This window comes from Formica exsecta, unplaced genomic scaffold (assembly GCF_003651465.1).
Source record: "Formica exsecta isolate Colony F162 unplaced genomic scaffold, ASM365146v1 scaffold33, whole genome shotgun sequence".
Taxonomy (NCBI): Eukaryota; Metazoa; Arthropoda; class Insecta; order Hymenoptera; family Formicidae; genus Formica; species Formica exsecta.
The window spans coordinates 1,824,112-1,840,227 of record NW_021850553.1 but is presented as its reverse complement, the minus strand read 5'-3'; the positions used below and the strand labels follow the sequence as shown (position 1 = coordinate 1,840,227).

At 35.9% G+C, this 16,116-nt stretch overlaps 2 protein-coding genes across 2 annotated transcripts in view; one reads left to right on the top strand and one right to left on the bottom strand.

Moving 5' to 3' along the window:
• Positions 1-16,116, top strand: part of LOC115238225 (E3 ubiquitin-protein ligase MYLIP) — a 141,629-nt gene that overhangs the window by 88,973 nt on the left and 36,540 nt on the right. The gene's annotated exons all lie outside the window — the stretch shown is intronic.
• Positions 14,313-16,116, bottom strand: part of LOC115238226 — a 40,762-nt gene continuing 38,958 nt past the window's right edge. Inside the window, exon 4 of the transcript XR_003884468.1 lies at positions 14,313-14,347. The gene's annotated coding sequence lies outside the window, so the exon portion shown is untranslated. The remainder of the gene's footprint in view (positions 14,348-16,116) is intronic.

The window sequence follows — 16,116 nt, the reverse complement described above, 5'->3', positions numbered from 1 at the left end:
GTTATACGAATTTTATATGATTATTAGAGCGTTAACACGCTTTATCTTTAATTCTTTAAAAATTGTGTTTCTGATTTCCTTTAGGAAATAAATACTCAATTTCTCGATATGATTTTCGCGAGCGGAAAAAGGAAAATTATGTTTCGAATGAAGATTGAACGCAGGCGAATCGAGATGCCATTTTCAGGAACCGTTCAACAATAAATAGTCAGACGCGTGTTAAACAGCCCAATTTTCACGGGTATTACGACGTAAAGATACGGTTAAGAAGATGCAGGAATGGTGTGGTAGCCGTAGGTAATGTAACGATCTCTTCATTTCCGGCTGCCAGGCCTGTTCCGATTTAATGCATTTCATCCAATTTCCGGCACTGCCGCCGTCAAGAATCCAATCGTTGCCGGCACTCCATCCGACCCAGATATCATTACTTTTCCACGCCGATGTACAAGTCACGTTCGAATCGTATCGCTCGCGGAAACTAGAAGCGAACGAACGAAACACGCGTGCGAAACGTGCAAAATCGAAAAGTAAAATCGATTCGCAAATTATATCTCAATGGATAATTAATTACGTAATAGTCTCGTTAACCATAATCGCACGCGGTTATGGTTTTCGTTTCGTAGTCAACGTTTGCCGTTCCAGAAAAACTGAAGCCATTACCAGCATGCTCGGGAAAAGAGCGGGCCTCTGCAGCTCATCGATTTTCCTACATCTCGATTATTCCTTGGGCTAATAACTGGGTCACCGAAATTTATGCCGTGAAGTGCTGCCATTAGAACCAACTCTCCGCTATGCCATTATTCTTAATGCGAAATTTTCCACTCTATACACACATACACAGGATGCAAAAGTCCCTATGGCGCAATAAGATCGGCGAGTGCATCGGTTACATCCTATAGATTTTTCGTTTTACGTTTCGTCCGTTCATCTGTACACTAACGTGACCTACAAACAAACCGATCACTTGGGCATTCAATTCGCTCAACGGACATTTCCCGTCCAATTCCGTGGACAATTTCGACGTACCAGCATCGAGGCTGATCGACTTTGTCGGCCTTATACTCCATTCGCCTGCTTTCATTTATTTCTTCTTTTTTTATGATAGATTGCGAATTTTAATTCCAAGCAATTAATACGCGAAATAACGAGAGAAGAATGCATTTTTTTTACACATAAAAATTGCATCGAGTGAATTTAAAAATTAATAAGATATATCTCTTGATAATAAATTTTATTTATATATTAACCAAAGTATATTTTACGAATACGTTTGACTTGTTCGCTAAAATAAATATACTAGCGAGTTGTCGCTTTGTTAATAAATTTTAAAAATATTTAAGGCCTTATAACTATCATGAATATAATGTCAAAAGAGATAAACATCCCGCGGAATTACCTTGTATAATGTATCGCACCAAGAGTCGTAAAAGCGAGATATATCCTACAAGAATAGCTATTCATTTTTTTTCCAAAATTGTATGTTACTCGTAATAGTCGAGATATGTTTAAAAGGTCCTATTTTAAATAAAAATAAATTTAAAAGTATATAAATATATCTTTTTCATTTTTATGGAATTAAAAAAAAAAAAGAAAAGTATTATAAAATTGATAAAACTAGTCACTGCGTGACACATTAACGCGACATTTTAAAAATAAAAGTATGAAGAAAGTTAATTTTTGATTCGAGAGGTCAAGCAAACGAAATATAAATGTACAGCCATGAGCTTAGCCAATAATTTGTACCGCTATTTATTCGCGCAACGACTTGATGAATGTAACAACGTCATTGGGCTAAATTAAAAGCAAATAACAATGAGAGCATCGAGTTGACAAATATAATGAGAGATATAAATGTTGAAATTACTGATTAAAATTTTGCGAATATTTTAGAATAAGGATCCTTTTTATTTCCTTTTTTCAATAAAAGAATGATTTAAAACGGATAATTGGAATATTATTATTTAATTAAATTTTTATGATTTGTGGGGATGATAAAAAAGAAGAAATCCAATTTTCTGTAAATCGATAGGTATATTCGCGCCAGTTTTATAATCTCAACTGCCAATGTATAATTTTAACTTTTTCCTTATAATCTTAATTTTTTGTATAAGATATTGATACTCGTATTAAAATAGAAGTTTTATATATATGTATATATATTTCGATTTATCTTTATACCTACATTTTTTCTTCTTTTATTTCTTATATTGCTTTTTTATTTCAATTCTTACATCATTTTACTTTTTTCATTCTCAATCGTGAAAAAGCAATTCGATTATATTCAGAAATTCCACTTCTACACATATTGACGTTACGAATATACAATCAAAAGATAACAAAATTTAAAATTACAAAATACATTTTTTGTTATAGATGATTTGATTTGCTATTCGAAAAAAAAAAAACGGTAGCTCCGAAAAAATGAATATATCCATATTTTTATTTATTGTTACTTTTAGAATTGCGTAGTTGCCGCGCTCTAAAGATAATTTCAATCAGTGATCCGTATTCGTGAGAAAATTTGAATGATAATCGGGCGGATGGTTGGTTGGCTAAACGAGAAACAGTTAATTCCCCTCGTGACAAATTCCCGACGAAGCCTTTGCAACGACACGACGCGACAGTGGCAAATTCTCATCGAGTTTCATCGAATACAAATTGCACCGCATTCTATGAATTTTTTATGAAGCCTCGTCGGGGCGTACGTCAACAAACAGTGAGGCGCGGAAATGATTTTGCACGGTGGACGGCGGAGATTAATCGATTGATTTTTGCAACAGACCGCGTTGCTATGCGCTTCTTTTTACAGTGCACATATCGCATATAAAAAACGTATCTCTCGTATTAAACTGAAGAAGCGACTTTATTTGTGTTTCGCAATCGAAATAAGATGAGACTCGTCTCGATATTATCTTGGACATACTTTTCGAAATTTTCATTTAACTGGTATTTAGGAAATCTGGATCGAGGTATTTGTTAACGTGACGATTAGCTTATCGATGGCGCGCGCAATCCGGCAGTTTATAGTGCATCGTAATCAGATGGTTTATTGCTGGTTAGAGTAATAGTACAGTTTAGTGGCAAATCATGTAATCGTAGGATTTATTGATACGCACGTCATATATGATACAACAGTTTATCGGTTCAAGGCTCGTTGTGGTATATCTACGCGTATCGCAAAGCTCGAAATATACTGCGATGGAGCAAATAATATATAAAAATATTTTAGACAGCATTTTAGCAACTTATCGCATTTGTTGGAAATACTCTCTGCCTGTTATACGAATTTTATATGATTATTAGAGCGTTAACACGCTTTATCTTTAATTCTTTAAAAATTGTGTTTCTGATTTCCTTTAGGAAATAAATACTCAATTTCTCGATATGATTTTCGCGAGCGGAAAAAGGAAAATTATGTTTCGAATGAAGATTGAACGCAGGCGAATCGAGATGCCATTTTCAGGAACCGTTCAACAATAAATAGTCAGACGCGTGTTAAACAGCCCAATTTTCACGGGTATTACGACGTAAAGATACGGTTAAGAAGATGCAGGAATGGTGTGGTAGCCGTAGGTAATGTAACGATCTCTTCATTTCCGGCTGCCAGGCCTGTTCCGATTTAATGCATTTCATCCAATTTCCGGCACTGCCGCCGTCAAGAATCCAATCGTTGCCGGCACTCCATCCGACCCAGATATCATTACTTTTCCACGCCGATGTACAAGTCACGTTCGAATCGTATCGCTCGCGGAAACTAGAAGCGAACGAACGAAACACGCGTGCGAAACGTGCAAAATCGAAAAGTAAAATCGATTCGCAAATTATATCTCAATGGATAATTAATTACGTAATAGTCTCGTTAACCATAATCGCACGCGGTTATGGTTTTCGTTTCGTAGTCAACGTTTGCCGTTCCAGAAAAACTGAAGCCATTACCAGCATGCTCGGGAAAAGAGCGGGCCTCTGCAGCTCATCGATTTTCCTACATCTCGATTATTCCTTGGGCTAATAACTGGGTCACCGAAATTTATGCCGTGAAGTGCTGCCATTAGAACCAACTCTCCGCTATGCCATTATTCTTAATGCGAAATTTTCCACTCTATACACACATACACAGGATGCAAAAGTCCCTATGGCGCAATAAGATCGGCGAGTGCATCGGTTACATCCTATAGATTTTTCGTTTTACGTTTCGTCCGTTCATCTGTACACTAACGTGACCTACAAACAAACCGATCACTTGGGCATTCAATTCGCTCAACGGACATTTCCCGTCCAATTCCGTGGACAATTTCGACGTACCAGCATCGAGGCTGATCGACTTTGTCGGCCTTATACTCCATTCGCCTGCTTTCATTTATTTCTTCTTTTTTTATGATAGATTGCGAATTTTAATTCCAAGCAATTAATACGCGAAATAACGAGAGAAGAATGCATTTTTTTTACACATAAAAATTGCATCGAGTGAATTTAAAAATTAATAAGATATATCTCTTGATAATAAATTTTATTTATATATTAACCAAAGTATATTTTACGAATACGTTTGACTTGTTCGCTAAAATAAATATACTAGCGAGTTGTCGCTTTGTTAATAAATTTTAAAAATATTTAAGGCCTTATAACTATCATGAATATAATGTCAAAAGAGATAAACATCCCGCGGAATTACCTTGTATAATGTATCGCACCAAGAGTCGTAAAAGCGAGATATATCCTACAAGAATAGCTATATGTTTCCGGGTTTGTATGGATGCGTATATAGTAACGGGAAGATGTTAAATTGAGAGAGAGAAAGAAAGAGAGAGACGATGTGATTGGTATTTTAAAATCGAATTTACATGGTTTCTTTTTCATCTATGCTGGGTGAATAATCCAAAACAAAAAAAAAAAAATTATTTAGACATTCTTTTTGCAGAAAAAAATTATTTCCATTATGAGAAAATAACGGAAGAATATTATAGAAATTAATATTTTACTATCATAACAAAATAAATCTCTAGTATTTAAGGAAAATTTGTAAAAGAGTCATGGAAATAAAAATTGTTCTTGGCTGCATGGGAGTTGTTCATCAATTATAGATATAATAAATATTCTATATATTATTGTATTATTGGTCGATGTATTTAATTCGAATAATTTTCGAAATGATGAAAAGCTTGAAAAGCTGCTTTAACTCGAAATCTTTACGATTGCCATGCTATCGAAATTCACATGCAGCGGGTTGGAGGCTCTTTGCGCGTTCCATCTCGTCGATACCAGAAATCCGATTTTTCGATGATGTTCTTCGAAAACATATCCGTCGAATCCTCTTGATATACAGTCTCTCTATGTATGTGGCATCTCACAACTCCCACCCGCCGAATTGTCGTAAAACCACGCTTCGAGATTTAAGACTTACACATGTTCAATTTGGCTCGACGAATGAAAATGTTATGACGATTATGTGAAATTATTTGCTAAATTTCGATAACGTTGATTATACGTTTCATGTATTGTGCGTGTGTACTTATTCATTCTAATCATACAGACGTCACATTGACGTGCGTTCAATTATCATTTGCGCATTCTCACACATGACTTAATTAATGATAAATCATACCTTAACGAATGCACATTTTGACGAAAATTGCTATTTCAATTACAAATATATTCAGCACGAGTAAACAAGTTTGTCAGAATAGAAATAAGCAACGCAAAGTCTTAACTAAACTCACTAACTAACCACAGAGTAAACAGAAATATATTTCCTTATAGTTCGTTACGAAGTACGAAGAAACTTTGCAGTTTTTCACTTCGCGTCTTGCACTTTGTCCTCATAATTCTGCCTCGCGTTTGCAAATGCAAGACGGAATGTGCAAACTGGGAACGAAGAGTAAACGAAACTCTCTCTTCAGCGAATCTTAACGAAACTTTTCTCCTACTATAATTTCAACTTTACAAAATGTCAAGGTATCCATTGCGCGCTATTCAAGATTTTTTGGACTTTCTCACGACCATGCATGTTCCGCGGCGATAACAGATTGGTCTAAGTATTTAGGAGGTTACTAAAATTGGGTAAAATAGAACGTTTCTATCTTCGTCGTCATTTTGCGTCTCTAACGCGTTTGTATTGCACCGCTTATCGTACGCCAATATTAATTCGTAACGATCCGAAAATTTAATTGGCAATACCGGCGATTAGCAAGTTGCAGCCATCAATTAAGTTGTTGAGTTTAAGATTGATTACGCATGTTACTAATTAATCTGTCAATTGCGGGAGAAGTTTCGCATCGACAACTTCCGTAACTACGTTCAAAATCGAGAGAGCGGTTAACGATGTTAACCGCTGCAACGAGGCGACTATAACGTCAGTCGTGTTAAGTTATAGCGATGCCGCTTATGTAATATTATTAATCGATATATACTTACCTTGATATATACAATTATTATTGATCTGTATTTTTAAGCTATTTATTATTCGCTTATTATAACGCATTTTTACGCGTTTGTCTTCCTGTCGCTTATTCTCTCTAATCGCAACAAAATATAATTCATGCAACAAGCGATAATATTTACGTCGCCGCTCCTTGATTAACATCGCGTTGCCATCACGCGTGACGTGTAATAACCGATTTAGCAGCTTCAACCATTGAAAAAAAATCTCATCGATCAAATAGCTATCAGCCACGAGATAAAAGCGTAGTGATGGTAGAAAGGAAAAGCCGCGCGATGCGAACCGATTACACGGTTATACAAGAGATAATTAAAAAACAATTATATCGCGAACTAACCCGCAAGGCTCGTCCCACGCGATAAAGCCGATCGATTGATACAGCAACTCTCGTACAGCAATTCGTGCGTGATGAAACAATCGCGTGAGAGATTGTGATTGCGAGAGAGAGAGAGAGAGAGAGAGAGAGAGAGAGAGAGAGAGACAGAGAGAGAGAGAGAGAGAGAGAGAGAGAGAGAGAGAGAGAGAGAGAGAGAGAGAGAGAGAGAGAGAGAGAGAGAGAGAGAGAGAGAGAGAGAGAGAGAGAGAGAGAGAGAGAGAGAGAGAGAGAGAGAGAGAGAGAGAGAGAGAGAGAGAGAGAGAGAGAGAGAGAGAGAGAGAGAGAGAGAGAGAGAGAGAGAGAGAGAGAGAGAGAGAGAGAGAGAGAGAGAGAGAGAGAGAGAGAGAGAGAGAGAGAGAGAGAGAGAGAGAGAGAGAGAGAGAGAGAGAGAGAGAGAGAGAGAGAGAGAGAGAGAGAGAGAGAGAGAGAGAGAGAGAGAGAGAGAGAGAGAGAGAGAGAGAGAGAGAGAGAGAGAGAGAGAGAGAGAGAGAGAGAGAGAGAGAGAGAGAGAGAGAGAGAGAGAGAGAGAGAGAGAGAGAGAGAGAGAGAGAGAGAGAGAGAGAGAGAGAGAGAGAGAGAGAGAGAGAGAGAGAGAGAGAGAGAGAGAGAGAGAGAGAGAGAGAGAGAGAGAGAGAGAGAGAGAGAGAGAGAGAGAGAGAGAGAGAGAGAGAGAGAGAGAGAGAGAGAGAGAGAGAGAGAGAGAGAGAGAGAGAGAGAGAGAGAGAGAGAGAGAGAGAGAGAGAGAGAGAGAGAGAGAGAGAGAGAGAGAGAGAGAGAGAGAGAGAGAGAGAGAGAGAGAGAGAGAGAGAGAGAGAGAGAGAGAGAGAGAGAGAGAGAGAGAGAGAGAGAGAGAGAGAGAGAGAGAGAGAGAGAGAGAGAGAGAGAGAGAGAGAGAGAGAGAGAGAGAGAGAGAGAGAGAGAGAGAGAGAGAGAGAGAGAGAGAGAGAGAGAGAGAGATACAAAGAAAGACGAGGACGGCACATTTTCCATGCGCAAAGCATGGTCGGACGAAGCGCAAAATGAATTTTGAAAAAGAGAAGGTGGTTGTCGAGGTTGGTGTCCAGGGTGGGAAAAGGAAGGGAGTATAACAGTCCTGCAATTTCTCGATGTAATGACAGACTTGTTTGCGCACAAAATGCTTGGGAACGAAAAGAGAGAGAGATAGAGAACCTGAAATATCGCTTTATTCAATGCGACGAACGTTAAAAAGTTGTAAAGAGGCTTTCTTGCTCGTCTCTTTTTTTATTTAGCTATTCACGAAGGGATATATTGTATTTAATCCTGGCATAATAATTAGGAATAAACGAAAACTAGCGGCCAGTAGTATATTATAATTATACCGAGAGAGAAAATTGTGTCGATATATCCTGTGTATGTCTAATTTCCATAAATTATGTTGAGAATGACATGCTTTGAGCGAAATATCAGTTTTTTTAAAATAGTTACCTCCCGGATCTTTTGCACGAGCACCGTGAAGTCGATAAAAGAAATACTTTGAATAAAAAGATGACTATATCTCGCATTGTACATTATGCATGTGAGATATACACATACACATAATATGAATAATATAAAAGATATTGTTAGTATATCGCATATTATTATATTATTATTGTATCGTAATATTAAACAAGTAAATTAAATATATGTAATAAAATCTTATATTTTGACATTTCTCGATCAAATTGGCGGGAGATGCGGCACGCCAATATCGCGAAATCGCGAGCTTAATTGCCCATTTCGCCTTCTCGACTCGAAAGAAATGAGCGTCGTTTGCATTTATCGCGGCACTACTTCGCCGAGACGGAAAGCAATAAAGTGGCGCGGAAATGAAGATATCGGTTATAATAAAAGCCTCGGGGGGAAAGCGCGGCTCGTTATTTAATATGGTCGACGAAAATGAGAATCTGATTGTCCAATGCCTGGAGAGCGCATAATTGCAGTCAATAAAAAAAAAAAATGCAGCGAAATGCGATTGTTCTATTCGCGGAAGCTCGCTCGCAACGATATCATGGGAAGCATCTTTTCTTTTCTTTGTAGAAGATATAACGTATCATCGAACAATGTATCGTAATGTATCGCCACTCAACTCTCTCGTTTGTATGTGACGTACACGAATGTTACTCTCTCTCTGCGTTGCGACGCATCTGTAAGATATTGATATTTTGAAACTAGGACAACGGGGGTTATTTTAAGTTGAGACTTTTAAAGCTGGAACCTTTAATAAATATGTGAACTTAAACTGAATCAAATTAAAGAACTATTCTCCCGTGGAGCACGCGAAATATCTATCTGCGATGATTTATTTATCTTCACCTCTTACATCTCTCTTACAAATCCTATTCGTAACTACGAGGGAGATATTATGTTTCTAATTTTTTAATACGATATGAAAATTATCTCCATATATTTATTCTGTAATACACTGAGAAAAAAAAGTTGTTAACTTGACTAAATGCGTTCAACTAATTATTATTTCTTTAATTGAAATATTTAAGTATTTAAATTAAATACGACATATTAAATCTAACATGATGTATTTAAATATTTCAATTAAAAAAATGATAATCAGTTGAACGCATTTAGTCAAGTTAACAACTTTTTTTTCTCAGTGTAATTTTAATGTAATATAGTTAAATACACACATATACAAACACACGCGAGATACAAGTGACAAAGTATATATTTTAAAATATAAATGTATGTGTAAAAAAGAAGATCAATAAGACCGAGATCAATATATTTCAAATCATATTTATAATGTATTTAAAGATATTTAAATTAATATTTAATGCTGCACACCATTCTATAAAGCGTAAATAATTAGTCTCTTCTCGTATATTAATATCTATGTAATATTTTTGCAGAAACACAATATAAATTTAGATATAATTATGTAAATATGAATAACGCGCTTAGATTTGCTTTTCTTTTGTCAAATGAAGATGATGAAAAAGAAGATGATCAAAATGTAATATATTACAATCAAACATATTATAAAGATATAAAAGTAAGGCTCTTACACGATTAAAATCAAGTAAACTCCGAGTAAAAAGGCAAAAGAGCCACGCGCAGTTTTTTGGGCGCAAAGGTATATAATTTAAACCAAAAAATAAATTAAAAAATTAGAGAATTTCTTTAATTACATGATTCGCGAATGGCGGACGTTTCGGCCCTTTTTTTGGCCATCCTCAGCGCAAATAGTACTAAATTAAACAATATAAACGGTATACAGAAAGAATCTTAATCAATTAAAGCGCAGAGTTACATGGTGACCAACGGTAGAAGGCGTGATCCCTCATGTCGCTCCAAAGGCAAAACCATTCTCCATGTAGTCCATGTTATTTCGGGGCAGAAACCTCGATTCTTTAAGCATGAATCCACGAACATGATGATACGTTAATAATTGTGTATAAAAGAGACGCAGCGCACAAGTCGACAGCAAAAATTTTTCAGCAACGCAAAGTCTTAACTAAACTCACTAACTAACCACAGAGTAAACAGAAATATATTTCCTTATAGTTCGTTACGAAGTACGAAGAAACTTTGCAGTTTTTCACTTCGCGTCTTGCACTTTGTCCTCATAATTCTGCCTCGCGTTTGCAAATGCAAGACGGAATGTGCAAACTGGGAACGAAGAGTAAACGAAACTCTCTCTTCAGCGAATCTTAACGAAACTTTTCTCCTACTATAATTTCAACTTTACAAAATGTCAAGGTATCCATTGCGCGCTATTCAAGATTTTTTGGACTTTCTCACGACCATGCATGTTCCGCGGCGATAACAGATTGGTCTAAGTATTTAGGAGGTTACTAAAATTGGGTAAAATAGAACGTTTCTATCTTCGTCGTCATTTTGCGTCTCTAACGCGTTTGTATTGCACCGCTTATCGTACGCCAATATTAATTCGTAACGATCCGAAAATTTAATTGGCAATACCGGCGATTAGCAAGTTGCAGCCATCAATTAAGTTGTTGAGTTTAAGATTGATTACGCATGTTACTAATTAATCTGTCAATTGCGGGAGAAGTTTCGCATCGACAACTTCCGTAACTACGTTCAAAATCGAGAGAGCGGTTAACGATGTTAACCGCTGCAACGAGGCGACTATAACGTCAGTCGTGTTAAGTTATAGCGATGCCGCTTATGTAATATTATTAATCGATATATACTTACCTTGATATATACAATTATTATTGATCTGTATTTTTAAGCTATTTATTATTCGCTTATTATAACGCATTTTTACGCGTTTGTCTTCCTGTCGCTTATTCTCTCTAATCGCAACAAAATATAATTCATGCAACAAGCGATAATATTTACGTCGCCGCTCCTTGATTAACATCGCGTTGCCATCACGCGTGACGTGTAATAACCGATTTAGCAGCTTCAACCATTGAAAAAAAATCTCATCGATCAAATAGCTATCAGCCACGAGATAAAAGCGTAGTGATGGTAGAAAGGAAAAGCCGCGCGATGCGAACCGATTACACGGTTATACAAGAGATAATTAAAAAACAATTATATCGCGAACTAACCCGCAAGGCTCGTCCCACGCGATAAAGCCGATCGATTGATACAGCAACTCTCGTACAGCAATTCGTGCGTGATGAAACAATCGCGTGAGAGATTGTGATTGCGAGAGAGAGAGAGAGAGAGAGAGAGAGAGAGAGAGAGAGAGACAAAGAAAGACGAGGACGGCACATTTTCCATGCGCAAAGCATGGTCGGACGAAGCGCAAAATGAATTTTGAAAAAGAGAAGGTGGTTGTCGAGGTTGGTGTCCAGGGTGGGAAAAGGAAGGGAGTATAACAGTCCTGCAATTTCTCGATGTAATGACAGACTTGTTTGCGCACAAAATGCTTGGGAACGAAAAGAGAGAGAGATAGAGAACCTGAAATATCGCTTTATTCAATGCGACGAACGTTAAAAAGTTGTAAAGAGGCTTTCTTGCTCGTCTCTTTTTTTATTTAGCTATTCACGAAGGGATATATTGTATTTAATCCTGGCATAATAATTAGGAATAAACGAAAACTAGCGGCCAGTAGTATATTATAATTATACCGAGAGAGAAAATTGTGTCGATATATCCTGTGTATGTCTAATTTCCATAAATTATGTTGAGAATGACATGCTTTGAGCGAAATATCAGTTTTTTTAAAATAGTTACCTCCCGGATCTTTTGCACGAGCACCGTGAAGTCGATAAAAGAAATACTTTGAATAAAAAGATGACTATATCTCGCATTGTACATTATGCATGTGAGATATACACATACACATAATATGAATAATATAAAAGATATTGTTAGTATATCGCATATTATTATATTATTATTGTATCGTAATATTAAACAAGTAAATTAAATATATGTAATAAAATCTTATATTTTGACATTTCTCGATCAAATTGGCGGGAGATGCGGCACGCCAATATCGCGAAATCGCGAGCTTAATTGCCCATTTCGCCTTCTCGACTCGAAAGAAATGAGCGTCGTTTGCATTTATCGCGGCACTACTTCGCCGAGACGGAAAGCAATAAAGTGGCGCGGAAATGAAGATATCGGTTATAATAAAAGCCTCGGGGGGAAAGCGCGGCTCGTTATTTAATATGGTCGACGAAAATGAGAATCTGATTGTCCAATGCCTGGAGAGCGCATAATTGCAGTCAATAAAAAAAAAAAATGCAGCGAAATGCGATTGTTCTATTCGCGGAAGCTCGCTCGCAACGATATCATGGGAAGCATCTTTTCTTTTCTTTGTAGAAGATATAACGTATCATCGAACAATGTATCGTAATGTATCGCCACTCAACTCTCTCGTTTGTATGTGACGTACACGAATGTTACTCTCTCTCTGCGTTGCGACGCATCTGTAAGATATTGATATTTTGAAACTAGGACAACGGGGGTTATTTTAAGTTGAGACTTTTAAAGCTGGAACCTTTAATAAATATGTGAACTTAAACTGAATCAAATTAAAGAACTATTCTCCCGTGGAGCACGCGAAATATCTATCTGCGATGATTTATTTATCTTCACCTCTTACATCTCTCTTACAAATCCTATTCGTAACTACGAGGGAGATATTATGTTTCTAATTTTTTAATACGATATGAAAATTATCTCCATATATTTATTCTGTAATATTAACCAAAACTTTACGTTCGCAATTCTAACAAGAAATCATGCTGTTTTTTATCTTTTTTATTTATTGCACATAGCATTTCCCATCAATGCCTATTTAAAGTAGGTTGAAAGTTAATGGATAAAGTAAATGGGAAATCATTGGGATTGCTGCGGGAATCTGCAAATGGAAAGGACGGTGTGCGACTTTTCCCTTGTTCTCTTCCCCTTGCTCTGTTTTCAATTTCGAATTTCGGACGCGGATATCGACCAAGAGAGTTCTAGTGATGGGTTTTCCGTAGTGCAAGTATTTGCGGATATATTTTTCCAGGCGGAATCCCGATGGGAAAGGGCGAATGAAGTGAGAGAGAAAAAAAAGCGCTACACGAATGACAGCGAAAACAAATCCCACGAGATCACAACGACTATAAAACAATCGATGAGGAAGCAGTTCCGGGCTCGCGGATACACGACCGCTACTAAAAGTTTTAAAACCCACGAAGGAGTCGTTTAAGAGGGTGCCTCAGTGATGAACGGCCTTAGTGGCAGATCGAGCGTTTCCAACGACGACGACGAGAACGACGAAGAAGAACGTGATCCTCCGTTTTCCTTGGCGTCGATTACCTTTGAGACTCGGTCGTGCGTAAACATGTCCTCGTAAAGTAGATGGCATCTTAATATCTTTACGACTACAAATTGCTCCCAAAATCAAAATATTATGCAGAAGACAGATTTTAACAGTTTATATTTAAATCGGGCACGAACTTATGCAATCACCTGATAGCAGACGGGAGCTATTCTATGACTAGACGATGAATAGATGAAGATATACAACGCGAACATTTCTGGTAATCTATTGTAGATTCTCCACTAAATTGACGAATTTTCATAATTCGCGAACGAACGATATTAATTGCGGTATCATATATGCAAATCGCTTCATTTTAGCCACAGTTCGTGCCTACTGTTAAAATGTGCGTGAATGTGTATATACGTATGTGAATTACACATCCCTTTGGATTTCCCTCTGTCCATTTCTCTTTCCTATTTTCCCCTTTGATCTATCTTTCTCTCTCTCTCTCTCTCTCTCGCTCTTTATTTTTTTTGCCAATTATATTGTTAACGCAAACTGTAATATTTTATTGGAATAAAATTGATTCTATATAACAGTATTTAACCAAAACACAACCACGCTGCGTTTGACTTGCAAATTACAATACATATTTAATCGTATATATAATTAAATCGCTATTGCAGTTTTAACGCAAACGCGACGTAAAAACACATCTCCGTGAAAGTTATGTCGACGATTTTTCAGAACGAGTCGCTGCATCTCGGTCTGAATATTCATGAAAGTGGACGGGTTGCACGCTTATCACACGAATGGTGCGTTGGTCGAGATGCATCCGCGACTGGACAATGCAATAGGAGGAAAAAAACATTGATGTGCAGTTTCGTGCTGGCGATTACATGTTGAATTACAAACGGTCGTAAAAAAATTGAATGAGAAAAACAAGCCGCGTCATTACAAGTGCATACATTTTCATATTTATGATCTGTTATGAGATACATATATCGTATCGCGTATCAAACTGTCAAACGCGCGACATAGAATATAGATACAGGCAGTCTCTCGCTTTCCTCTAATTTTGATTTCGAACATCTCTCTATACGTGCTCTGAATGTCGGTAAAATAAATCGAGTGCTTTAATAAAAAATATATATATATATATATATATATCCTTTGTGTGTATATTTTCGTCTTATTGTAAATTTATTTTACAATAATAATTATCGCACATATACTAACATTATGTATGTACACCTTTAAAGTTTCTCAAAAAAGCGCAATCTATTTCCGTTATTGCCAATTAAATTGTTTCAATAATTATTATTGAATCAATATAAAAATTGATCTGTTTATATACAGAGTGTCCCACAGTTTACCCGATAAATTGCGGGAGGATATTCTACAAGTGGAAATAAGAAAAAGATATTATATTATTTAACTAGAAATGCTTTATTATAAAGTTATAAGCAAATATTGAAACGGAACATGAAAGAGGTAACACAAATTTTCCATTGTGCAGAATCAGTGTATATCAGTGCACTCCTTATTTGAAAACACTCTTGGCATTTTGATGATAATTGCTTTAGTTCACATAACAATTGAAATTCAACAGCTATTGATAAGAGTAACAATCATACTCTGAATCTTTTAAAGATAATAATATATGAATACACAGATAAAAGAGATAAACACGTTCGACCTTTTATATTCTAATTTATTAATATAAAGTATATACCTTTTTGTTAAAAAACAATATTTTTTTACGATAATTGTTAAACACCACACATCTTATTAACAGATCATTGTTTATTAATATTATATTGGCTATAAAAAGATAAAATCTGCTAAGATTTGTATATTTTATTTATGTTTTGTTATAGATTCAATATGATATGTGTAATCGATCGAAATTAGTGAGAGAAAAAGAAAAAAAATGTACATCGTGAATACGCGATTAAATACGTTTTGTGAAATTAATTGCATTATTATCTTATTTTTTCATATATCAAATGTGATTTTAAGCATATTTTAATATTAATCGAACGCAAAACATAATTGAATGCAAATCATCAAACATCTGTCATTACTTACTGCATTTGTTACGCATCTAGTAAAAATGAAATATTAGACGTAACTGCCAGTAGCTAATTAGCATAATAAAATATTGACGATAAATCGAAGAAGAAGCAGTTGCTTCGTACTTTCGTGTTTATTTCAATATTACACGCGCGTAATTTTTGATGAAATACTGTCCTTTGTTTTATGATCCTGATATCTCATCAAGCAAGTTAGAAAATATATTGTGCTCTTGCATTTGCAAACTTTGTGACAATTATTAATTTTACATATAGATATTATTTTATTAAAGTTTTATCAGGAAATTCCCAAATTTATTCAACAATCTGTCATTAACATTAAAACATTTGCAAGCAACAATCGAGTGCTTTACAAACCACTCTGTGGCGATTATATATTCATATATTATATATTCGCGTGACATATTATACATTCGCAATTTGCGTATAGTAAAATTTATTTGATCTAAATTGCATATATAAACATATAACCTTTATTTTTATAAGATACTCTTATAAAAAAAAAAAAATAAAG